Source organism: Selaginella moellendorffii, unplaced genomic scaffold, assembly GCF_000143415.4.
Source record: "Selaginella moellendorffii unplaced genomic scaffold, v1.0 SELMOscaffold_53, whole genome shotgun sequence".
Classification (NCBI taxonomy): domain Eukaryota; kingdom Viridiplantae; phylum Streptophyta; class Lycopodiopsida; order Selaginellales; family Selaginellaceae; genus Selaginella; species Selaginella moellendorffii.
The window spans coordinates 1,175,187-1,187,517 of record NW_003314314.1 but is presented as its reverse complement, the minus strand read 5'-3'; positions in this window follow the sequence as shown (position 1 = coordinate 1,187,517).

Below are 12,331 nucleotides of genomic sequence, written 5' to 3'. Positions count from 1 at the left end.
TGATGGAAGACTTGAAAGACAGGATGAACTTCTCCTTCGTGGAAACAAAGGCTGTACTGTTAAAAAATGTTGACGAGAAAATCTCGAATTCTATGGGGGGGATCAAGACGAGTCTCAAAAGCGACTTTGAAATAATGGAGCTCGGAATTGCTAGAGACGTTGAGGACCTGAAGCGCGAAATGACAGCAAAGTGTGAATCTTTCTTGACGGAGGTGGAACTAGCCGGCATGGGTGGCAAACACCGAGTGGAAAGCTTAATAAAAGAAGCGCTCGAGAAGTTTCTGCCTCACAAGCTCGAGAGCCTGGTTGGAAAAGAAAGAACCGTAACGGAAATGAAAGAAGCTCTGTGCCTCCTTTGGAAGGAAGTGGAAGCACTCTCAAAATCAAAGATAAGGCTACCGGAAATAGAATTCCGAAGGGAGGAGGAAACCAAGAGGGGGATCGACTCAGATGACATCAGACGTGGCTACATACGTCAGGCGATAGAAAGGTGCTTCCCTCAGAAGGAGAGCTCCAGTCAAGGCTTGAAGGAAAGGTCCATAGGTGAAGTAAAGGACGAGCTTCGGACTCTTTGGAGCCAAGTGGACTCGATTGGGAAAGGACGAAAAGATAATTTGAAGGAGGACCCTGGAGATGTTCAGGAAGACAGTGATCAATTAAAGAAGCAGCTCCATTATGTGAGGAAGGAAGCAATGCAAGCAAGGATCGACGTGGAAGACGTGAAGAAAGACTATCTATCCATGAAGCGATCTGTCGGGGACCTTGAGTTCAAGTTGATGCACTTTGAAAGCCTGCCGCAGTTACTCGGCAATATTGAGGAGACTAAAAACAAAATGGATACAACAATATCGTTTATTGAGAAGGAAAAGAATCTGGCCATCTCTGCAGCATCTGACGCTGCGTCTGCTGCTTCAAAGGCTGGTCAAATGGTCGAGGATGTGATTGGAAGTGTGAGCTCCGAGAAGGTCAATGCCCGCAGAAAGAGCTGTGAATTCCAAGAATCGCTGGCTCTGGAGAAGGATATGGTTGCCGAATCGGCTGGGGCTGTTCTTTCCGAGGTAAGGAGAAAGTCGCTACACCTTCAGGAGAGTTTAGAACAAGATATATGCAAAGTAAAGGACGCGTTCGCTACAGAAGTTCGGAGGATGAGTATGGATTTAAACCAGGAAAAAGAATATGCTACTACAGAAGTTCGCGAATTTCAGCGGAGTCTCAAGGATGCGTTTTCTGCTCTAGAAAAGGAGCGGGATGCTGCAAGCTCGGCCGCTTCTGAGATCACGGCACTTGCAGAGAAGGCCGAAGGGTTGCTATCGAAATTCACAAAGACTAAACGGAATGGTGGTGTGATTGACTCTAAAGATGAGTCTTATGAGACGGAGCTGGAACTGAAAGGAAAGGACGACACACTGATAAGGAACTTGATGATCCTGGAAACGAGGATCAGAGACACTGGCAAGAAAGTTCGAAAGCTGGAGAATACTCAAGCCAGCGTGATACTTTCAGTTGATGAACTGCGGGGGATAGAGAAGTTTGCGGCCTTACTGGTTCCCAAGTTTGAGAGTGCGGCGACTGTGCTTAAAGAAGTGGAAAAAAGGGTGGGTTTGTTGGAGAAGCCGGGAAATGTAAGACGGAAGAGACGACTCAAGGCAGGAGCTGCCATTTCACTTGATGCGAGATTGATACTACTTGAGAACCGAATTGATCACGTAGCTTCCGCTACTTACACCAACTTAAGGTACGCATTTCAAGAGCGTCTTGATCCCACATCTCACTGATTGATCAACGCAGGATTCTTGACACTAAAGTAGAAAAGCTGAGCACCGGTATGCAGTCCGCTTTGGACGGCACGACAGCAACGGACAACAAGTGCAGTGCTCTGGGCGAGGAAGTGGTGAGAGTCTTCCGAATGTTTATCACGGCACGGAAGCCAAAGGAGCCGGAGAAGAAGCTTATTGGGACAATGCAGGGAAGAAAACGGTCCCAGAGGTGGGATACGTCAGGGCCCGGAACACAAAGCAGATGTATTTGCTGCAACAAGGGAAACAGGTGGACTACGCCAGCACCGGAGAATCCAAAATGCCCGCAGCATCCAAACAACAGAGGTGACAGCGGCAGGGAAGTTCGAAAGATCAACGTCCGACTTGGCCCAGAATCTTGTGCCGTGAGAAGTGAGTCTCCCATCCACTGTACAATCAACACCTCTCCCACAAAGCAATTGAGGAGCGACTCTCCACTCCACTACAGCATTCGCACGGACTCAGCAACAAAACAACCAAACAAAGCCGGCCTCCTGGAGATGATCGAGTCGGAAGTGGCACGGGTGGCAGGAGATGGCTGTCAGGACGGTGACATGGAGGAGATCGGCGTGGAAGATGAGCAGGCTAACTTCCGGCTTGAGTCCGGGAGGATACACCTGAACGTCAGGCGAGTGTAGTTGCCTTGCTGAGAATGACTGAAGCTAATTCTGGAAAAATTCCCACAGGTGAACTGCGGGAGTGAAGGCTCTCTCTCTCTCTCTCTCTCTCTCTCTCTCTCGTTTCACTGGACTAGATGGTTCTTTGGGGAGCACTCAGCAAGTTTCTTCCGGATGCCAGCTTCCATCCCGCAAAATTCATTATCTGAGCATTTTATTTCTATGGTGTTTAACTTTGGAAACGTTTCCCTTACAGCTCCTCGCTGGCCCCGTAGTAACTGCGTGTGAGTTCTAGATGGGAGAGCTAACAGCGAAAGACCATAGACATATGCTGGATGTTGCTGCATGAATCTTCGTGTGCATGCCAAAATTTCTCCTCGTAGAAGGTGAAAGGTTGGCCTACCCCTCGCCATATTGAGGCCGCATCTCCCTATCAAAAGCAGGTTTCCCATCCTACGTGGCCTCAATCATGTCGTTAGCAGATGGCCACACGGCTGCCCCCACCTATCAATGTCTGTTTTATGTTTTTGAAAATTCTACATGAATTTGGCTTTCCAAATTTTTGCAATGCTAGTTCTATTTTCTTTTAACAAGGAATCCAGCTCCACTGGAACACATAGAATAAGTATTCAAAGAAATTAGTTTCACATATAGAGTTCAACTCTCATAAAGCTTTGTAGATCTGTAAACACATATCCAGCACTCCCTAGGAAATCTGGATCATGACTAGAAATAACCTTTGGAAGACAGAAAAGCAAAGAGGTAGCAAATAAAGAGTTTTAAGGCTCCTTTTTTTCTGAGCTCCGGATCTAACATGTTTATTTTGCAGCAATACATGATGAAATAAATTAAAAAAATTTATGACTGAATAATGATTGTGTGAGGTCCAAGTGTATAGTTACAATTCCGTAGCATAGTGGGATTTTGGTAACCATTGGATTGGTTTCAATCTAGACCACTTTCTTCTATATATAAGCTAGGGTTTTTGGGCTAAGTGATATGCACATTTTCTATATTCTCTTTCTATATTCCATGCACTCACATTGGTGGAGGTGAGGGGCACATTTCATTGTCTCTGAGGAGTGCTTGGATTTGGGATTTTGGTTTAGATTTAGCTTTTGTATTGTCTAGATCTCCCTATCCTTCTAGCTTTTTCCATTTCTTTTCTTGTGCTCTTTCCTTTTCATTCATCTCCATGGCAGAATAGCAATCTCCTCTTCCTTTGACTCTAGAATGCTATGCTGTTGCAGTTGAACAATCAAACTCAATTGATGGTAGCATTCACAACACATGATACAGCTCCTCCTACTCTTGCTACCAATCCTCGCATCTGGCCAAGTTCTTCCATGAAAATCTTGGGGATGATTTTTATCATTGGTTCGATCACTTCACAGTGATTGCTATATATCATTCTTGGGATGATGCTCGATGTTTTCGTGAGTTTCTCATGTGGCTCTAAAGGATAACACTACAGTGGTACAATGGTTTAAATGCAGCTACTCATGAGGATTAAAGTATTCTCCCAAACATCTTCAAACATGCATTTGGACATGCTAATAATTGTGATGATACCTTCCAACAATTGCATCATTTTTGTCAAGGCATATTTGAGTCAGTGATGCAATTTTGCATTTGTTTCCAAAGCCTTTTGTTTCATGCAAAGCCAAATATATCAGAGCGAATCAAATTGGGAATGTTGTGGCCAGTATTTCATCAAGATTCAGTAGAACTTGTGGATGCACTTGCTCCAGCTACCCTTGATGATGCCCTTTGCTTGGCACAACATCATGAAATGTCGCCTCTTCCACTTCTCGCTGCACATTCTTCAACTCCATTTCCCGTGAGAGATGGTCATGTTCCAATAGAGGTTGATGTTGTTGTTGCTCAAGTTTAAGGACAAGGGTGAGGCCGTGGTCATGACTGTAGGTGGGCTTGTTGGAAAAGGCTCAGCCTCGTCTACCCTTTATCATAAGAGTTTGTGAAGAAGCTGTTAAGCGTGTGATGAAGTTGGCTATACTTATTGGTGCTGTTGGCATTTTCTAGATTGGCAACCTCTATTTCCAAGGTGAAGACTTTGGCATCAATAATGTCCTGTTGGTGTTGCTACAGTAGATAGTCTAGACATTGAAATGCATTCTGGAAATGAGAAGTCATGCGAGTAGTGGAGGGACCTTGCAGAAATAAGTCAATGACCTTTTTATCTTTCTTTTGGGAGTATCATTAAAGGGTTCACTTGGCACTAGTCCATCCAATGTTTACTTTCTAAGTTTATTTTGCCACACATTGCCATCTACATTTGCATCATACGGTAGAGTTAGTTTTCATTCTTTATGGCAACGACTGTACACACACATGTGCATGGGATAAGGTGGACCTAGTTGTACATGTGGGTAATCTTGAGCTTGAGTTGCAATCATTGTGGGTGGTGCCAAGTCAAGTTTTTGACCTCATCTTTAGTATAGATTGGTTGCTACACGTTGTTGTCTATACTTATGTCATGCGGCAAAGCCAATTTTCATTCTTTATGGCAACGCCTGTACACATGCATGTGCACAGGATGAGGCGGACTTGGTTGTGTGTGTGGCCAATCTTGAGCTTGGGTTGCAGTCATTGCGGGTGGTGCCGAGTTAAGTTTTTGACCTCATCCTTGGTATAGATTAGTTGTAGCGCAATCATGCCAAATGTGACTTTGAAGCTTCTCCTCCTTGTCTCATACTTCTTTATATTTCTTTTATTCCTCTCACTTTTGTACCTCTTCATCCCTTTGCTTCTACCTTTGCTTCTATCACTTGTCTCCCAATTACTTCCTCCAATGTTTCTATCTTGTTCCTCTCTTCCCTTTTCTGATCCTTCCAACAGTTTTTGTATGGCAGTGGTTGATTGGCTCATGAAGGAGTATACTGATCTCTTTAAATTTGACTTGTCATCTGGGGCCAAGATTGCTATATGTCATCTTATTCTAACTGGGGATGCTTGTCCAATTAAGGTTCCAGTTTATCATTAGTCACCCAAAAAGATCAAGATTTTACCTCAAAATGTCAAGAAAATGTTAAAAAAGGGTGTTATTCATAAGTCGTGGAGTCCTTAGGCTTGTGAACGTCATCTTGTGATGAAGCTTAATAGGAGTATTCATTTTTGCATCGACTATCATCTATTAAACGAAGTGACAATCCTAGATGTGAACCCTCTTCCTTATACTACTGATATATTGGATCTTCTTGGGAGAAGTCATTGGTTCACCAAGTTAGATCTTGCTTTTGGATATTGACAAGTACCAATGGCTAAAGAAGAAATTTCTAAGATTGCTTTTGTACACTATTTGGTTTATATGAGTTCTTCGCTGTTTGGTTTGAACAATGCTCCATCAACTTTCTAACGGATGATAGACAAGATTCTTTGCAATATGCCAAAAGTGACTATTGAGTTCATCAATGATATCTTGATCCACTTGAAGGGGACGTGGGAGGAACATGTTCATGATGTTCATAATGTGTTGAATCGGCTATGACAAGTTTGTTTAAAGCTGAAGCGATTAAAGTGCTCCAAGGATATGACTTAACTTAGATACCATATTTTTTGTGAGGGTTTGCAAGTTGATCCTGACAAACTTGTGGTTATTCTAAAGATCCTTACTCCAAAGTGTGTGAATGATATGCAACACTTCCTGAGCAAGGTGCAGTATCTCGGTCATTTTGTTGATCATCTTTCTGATTACACTGCACCATTGTGAGTGTTGCTAAAGTCATCAATGTCATCTTTCATTTGGTTTATAGACTGTGAGTGGGGATTTGTGCATCTCAAAGAGCTATTGACAACTCCTTTGGTTTTGGCGTATTCTAACTACACTCGACCCTTCATTTTGCATTCTAATATTGGTCTTGGAGGTGTGTTGATGCAAGAAAGCTTGAGTGTGCCTAGTCAATGCCATCCTATTGTGTATATCAACCATATATCACAACCAACGAAGGTGAACTACTCCATAATAGAGAAGGAGTGTTTAGTAGTAGTTTGGGGTTTTGAGAAACTTCATGCATATCTATATGGTTCTCAGATGTTATTAGAAAGTGATTATGTTGTAGTTACTTTATTATTAAAACAGAAGAACTTAGTTGGCCATATTGTTTGGTGGGCTTTAAAGCTTCAAATATATGATTTTAATGTTTTTCATCACAAGGGAATTCTATGGGTGATGTTGATGCCCTTTTTTTAGCTCTTCTTCCTTTTTTGCTCTCTTCTCATGTTTTTTACGAGTCTATTATTTCACATTTACAGATTTTCTGAATGAGGATTCCGTGCCGTTGGTGATTGTTATACTTGATGTTTAATGTCCACAAGGTGCAAACCAAAATTTACCTTCTCTTGACAATGTTCACGAGGCTCAAAAAATTGAGTTATGGATTCAAAGGTTTTGCGATGGGTTTGAGAATCCTGTATATTTATTGATGACTTGCCATTTTAACATTTACATTTTTAATATCACTTTAAGGACAGTGTTCTTTATTTTGTGGGGACAGATCCTGATAATTATACAACTGGTGGTGCTTTTTATCTTCATTCCACACTTTCTCCATGTCTACCATAATTCTCTTATTTTAGATGGGTATATAGGACATTGTTATGTGACTAAGAAGTTGCACAAATCTTTTTATTAGCCAGAGATACGACGTGATGTTATTTGGTATGTGCGTAGTTGCATTTGGTGCCAAACTTGTAATACTCCCTTTTGTGTTGCGAAAGGACAATTAGAGTCAACTGTAATTTTCTGTCCATTTAAGTTGGTGGTGTTTGATTTAATGGGACCTTTTCTACGATCAATTGCTAGCAATGAGTATGTTATTATTGCTTCTGATTACTCGACTCATTGGGTGGAAGTCAATGCTCTTGCTAGTGCATCTACAACTATTGTTAGATACTTCCTCCTTAATTGAGTAGCATTCCTATCCGGAGCGGATTCTTTCGGATAATAGGCATTTATGGCTGAGGCATTTTATGTTTTGATGTCTCAGTTGGGGATATGCCACACTTTCACAAGTGTTTATCATCCATAGTCAAACAATTTGGTGGAACGACTCATTCGGACTTTCAAATGGATGATTGCGAAATACATGAACTTTCAGCATTCAGATTGGGATGGTTATTTGCCATCTCTTCGGTATGCATATGTCACAGGGGTGCAAAGTTCTATTGGTGCTTCACCATATAAACTCTTATTTGGTCATGATCCAATATTGCTAACAAGATTGGGTTTACCACTGCTAGGTCATGGGATTAGTATTTGACTAGCATTCTTCCACTTGTTTAAGCAGAGTTTGCTGAACACTTAGGCCGCGTACAAGTGAGATAACAATGGCACTACAATTCCCATCATTGTCCACCTACGGAGTACAAAGTGGACGATTTAGTGTTAGTTTGTTTTCCCCATCTTATAGTATATGTTTTATCTAAGAGGCTCCTTGCTTAATGGAAAGGACCATATCATATGTTGCAACAAGTTGAACTGCAAGTTTATGAGGTTTGGCATGACATCTAGTAGGCTGACCCTCCAGAAATTGTGCATATTTAATGGGCTAAAATGCTTCATATAAAGGGATCAAGAACAACTGGCACCACCTATAGATCCACAAATGCCTTCTTCTGATGTTCCTCCAAATCCTGGCCCATCCATGAGAGAACCTTGACAGTCTTCCATCATTTCGAGATGATGTGAGGTCCTATGCCATATACTAATATTAGTGTAGTGGGATTTTAGTAGTTGTTGGATTGGTTTCAATCTGGACCACTCACTCCTATAAACTAAGGTTTTGAACTAATTGATATGCATATTTTTTATATTCTCTTTCCATATTCCATGCACTCATAACTGAAAACTATATTATCATTATTTTTCAAAGTTTTAAAATATTATTTACAGGAAAATCACAGTCACTTATTTTTGCCAAAGAAACTGGATTATATATCTCTGATCTCTCTTTTTATTGGGTTGACATGGTGATCCATGAATCTGGCTGTTCCACACTTTTTGTTTTTTGTAACTGAAGAAAAAACCAATGTAAGAAACGTAAAAGGTAGCCTCCAAAGGATTTACCAGCTGAGAAAGCACACAGTTGGCAAGATTGGCTTATTCAACATTATTCATTGCAAGCTGAAGAGCTGTAGTATCCATGCAATTACGTGCAGAGAAGCTTGTCACAATGGAAAGTGTTAATAAGAACACAGCCCTCAAAGAAAAAGCTTTTATGTCATCCCTGCAGGTATGGCTGACCCATCAACTTATGGCTCCTCACTTGCATTTACTCCTCCCCAGAGGTGAGAGAGAAAAACAAAGGAATATAGTTTTCCCTGTGCAGGAAAAGTGAGAGACAAGGGAGTGTGAGCAAGATGAGCTCAATCTACCTTTCATGTCCTTCTCTCTTCCCTTTTGCCACGTATGCATGGTGTGTCCTTAGGCATTGGATAGCGGCAGAAGTATCTCTGAACTCTACGGCTTCTAGCACAGCGAAAAACCTCCTTTGCAGTTTCCTATATAAAGTTCGATCACATTGATGAGCCTGACTTCCGTGAAAACCCATCATCCTGGTTCTCTGAAATAACGAAAAAAATAAAAGAAAGAAAAGAATAAACATGTGTGCATTTGCAGAACTAATCAGCAAGCATGTCAACATCGACTACTGTGTAGAATCCTCCGAGGATCACACATGAAATCCCAGTTCCATTAGCACGGCTCTTTGTTTCACCGGGACAGAAGGTTAGCCTATTATGAAAGAGAGGAAGACAGAGTTTAAGTGAGGATCGATACTCAAAGCTGACTTGAAAACATACGGGCTTGCATCTATTTTCTAGGTGCTGTTTGTACTTTGTAGAGGAAGAGAGGACGAGTTAGTTGAGCTGAGAGGCAACATGGTAAAGATTTACATGGATAGCAGGCAAACATAGGTTCTCTCCCTCTGCCTTCTTTTTGAGACGCACACACAAACCGTCCTAACAGAATTTACGCGTGTTTACATCCAAACCATCCAAAAGAAAAATAATTTTGATGGTATAACTTGCACTTATTGCGCTTAGGGTTCATTGGGATATGCAGTTTTCGCTAACAATGTGCAGGAAAGAAACAGCTCGCTCTCCGCCATAGAGTACTTAACAATCCTGGGAGCTGGGAGTATGGGGAAAAGCCAAACAGGAGTTTTCCTGTCTAGGACCACTTTACAAGGCAGATTATAGTCAATGCTGAAACCTGCCAGTTTTCAGCATGCTGAAGACACTAACACTGCAGTCCCAGTACGCATTTGGCGGTGTTTCTCGAACAAGTATAACTTTTTATTTTAGGTTTCTGAAGATCTAAGAAAGAGGTTTTCAAACGCGAAACATGAACACGTGCGAGATTCAAGAAAGCGTAAGGACACTGCTCAAACCTCAACAGCAAACCAGCTCCAAACAAAAGGGTTGCAGTCGGGATATGGTCTTCACTTCAATTTCCGGAAAGGAAGGCCGGCATACGACATGGAACTCACAGACAAGGACATATGCGCTCTCAACGATGCTAAGTACTTCACATATAAAGCTCTTCCGAGGAGCAAGCGTCGATTTGCGCTAAAAGGTTTGGGAGAACTGTGGCTGATGGTAACTCCTTACAACTAAAATGCAGATTTTTCTCTCATACGTGAAATTTTTGGACTTGCTGATGTCTTGGCACGTATGGAATCATCAGAGGTAGCAGTTCGTTCCTCATACTTCTGCTGACAAGGATGGTCTTTTTCACAGGTCCGCCTTACAGATGTCTTGCGTGCATATGATACAGTCTTACAAAGACATGGATTGGTAGGTGTACAGAGTGTACAGATGTGTACAGATTCTACGTAATTCTTCTTCTTCTCCAGGATCCTACCGAGGACACTTTCTACTATAGAATGCTTTTAAAACTTAGTCTAAGGCCCGAACATGATTGGTGGAACAAGCTTAACAAAGAGATATTGGTAACTATATGTGTGTGATATTTTTAATTAGTGTATATTCTGCAGAGAAACGATCTGCTTTTAAAAGTGAATGGCTTTCACAGTCATAAGGTGCTTCTATTTTATTGGCTTCAATGGCGTTGCCACCATAAACAACAGTTCCATCGTGGTTATAGACACCTTCGATTGTGTAACACACTCTACACACTGCAAGGAGAACCTATGCAATGCCGTGACTCGCTAAACATTGGCGTGACAATGCCTCAGAATGCAAGCAATGGACGCGACTTTAAGAAACACATGAGTAACCTTAGTGATGTATGCTAAAATGCTGTAACACAGGCCCTAATATACTTCTTTATTTCAGAATGGAGTTCCTGAAAGTAATCTTCCAGTCCTTGAAAAAAAATCTAAACAAAATGGTTTTGCAGCCAATCAGAACAATTCTGCATTCGAGAGAGCATTTAGCCTTTGGCAGAGGTTCTTATTCAAATCCATTTCATTCTGTTCTATCCTTAATTTATTTTTGCGATTATAGCAGATTAGTTTTTCAACTGAAAAGATCCAAGGCAAATTATAATAAAAATATACGGCTGTGGGAGCGTGCTGTGTGCTTCCACGAGAAGCGTTCATTATTGAACTCATTCCAACATTGGCAGCGTCATCTATCTGGAACTCTAGAATACGCTACGTTTTGGCACAGGAGGTAAGTGTGGGACATTGTTGAATTTTCTTAAATTCGACGTTCAGGCATTTTTTGGTGCACTTCATGGAAAAATGGAGGAAGAATGTTGATTGGACTTTTGAGCTTGTGGAGCTTAGCAAAGAATTCAGCAAGAGACGGCTTATTCATACATATTTTTTAAACTGGAAAAGTTTCATTAATATGATAAATGTGAGTGTGCATAGAAATACCGAATGGATTTAAGCTTGTTTTGATGGTAGGAGCTAGGAGTGGACGCTGTAAAACATCAGGCATTTAAATCCTGGAGACACAAAGTTAGAAAACTTTTGGAAATCCATGGGCCAGCTGTTAACCTGGTAGGAAGCTCTTCTTTTTAGCAATTAAATTTGCATCATTATTTTGGATTCAGAACTTTCATAGAGCTTTATCTTTGAGCAAGAGATATCTGAGTGCCTGGCGTCAGAGGTACGCGAGAGCTATAGAGGTTGTGGCTTTCTGAGGTAGTCAGGGTTTATATTGACAGGCTTTTCGTAAACATAAACTTGGGTAGTTTTACCTTAAAACTTCAAGCAATGCGCAAGCGCCTGACATTGGCTGGTACCCAACCATCAAATTAGAAAACAATTGATGTTGCTGAACATTTCAGGATGGCACATTTATGCACGAGCGAAAGCGACTCACAATGCGACGGTTGTTCTTTGCTGGCAAAAGTGGAAAAACCGGCGCCAACACTTCATTTTACACACTTGGAAGGTTTGTAGTCCATCGCTTTAAAGAGGAAATGCTCATTCTATATGTGCAGAGGTGGGTGTGCTACAGCATTCAGCTGCATCATGCAAAGACAAAGGCATATGATTGGAGAAAAATGTCGTCCCAACTGAAAGCGCTTCGATTTTGGTCGATATGGTGCCAGGGGCAACAGTCGTTGAGAAAATGCCGCATGCTGCACTTGTTAACCCATAAAAAACGATCATTTTATGCGTGGAGAGAATGGCATTCACATCAAAATTTAAAGAAAGTGCTTGCTGTCTCCAGGTTTCCCACGTGTACTAGCTGTAACATTGAACTCACTTGAAACATTTTTCAGCATTAGACATTTCTTCTTCTGGCATTGCAAAAGGGCTTTACATCGGTGGAAGGACTGGACTTCTAAATCTTTAGCCAGGAAGCAGGCATGTATTTTAAAGTCGTATGGATTTTAATGTCCTGTTCTTATACAGAATTCTATCATTATGAATCGATTTCATATGGAGAAGAGGAAGGTTTTGGTCTGGCAAAACTGGC